Consider the following 523-nt stretch of genomic DNA (forward strand, 5'->3'; position numbering starts at 1 on the left):
GCTTGGCGCTTTAGTTTGAAACTGTAACGTTATTTTTATTTGTTTTTTGAATCGCGAGTTTCACCAACGACCCGCCACGATGTGTTCACAACGAAATCGTTTTGTGATATGAAACTGTGCCAATAAAATCTTTTGCCATAGGTTCGCTGCTGTTAGTTGTGGCAAAAGCTTTTCTGTGGCATAACAGAGCCATAACATCATCGCTTCACCCCCAAAAACAAGGGGACCAGAAAAAATGCTAAAGCTTTTGTTCAGCACCAATTGAAATTGGCTTATTTGAAATGTTAAACACGTTAATGTGTGGAGGTATGAATGTCTTTGCCTGTGTGCGTACCCAGTGAATGATTCGGTATTGAAGGGATGGGGAAATTGGAGAATTTTTTTTTTAAATAAGACATATATTGGAAGACCCCTTGGTCTTCACCGAGGAAAACTCTTCGAATTCTATATGAAACCACTATTTTCTGGTCTATATAAGACATTTTGGTCCTCTTTTACAAAAGAAGAACTCTTGATCTTCCTC

The sequence above is a fragment of the Musca domestica genome, unplaced genomic scaffold, assembly GCF_030504385.1.
Source record: "Musca domestica strain aabys unplaced genomic scaffold, Musca_domestica.polishedcontigs.V.1.1 59, whole genome shotgun sequence".
Lineage (NCBI taxonomy): Eukaryota > Metazoa > Arthropoda > Insecta > Diptera > Muscidae > Musca > Musca domestica.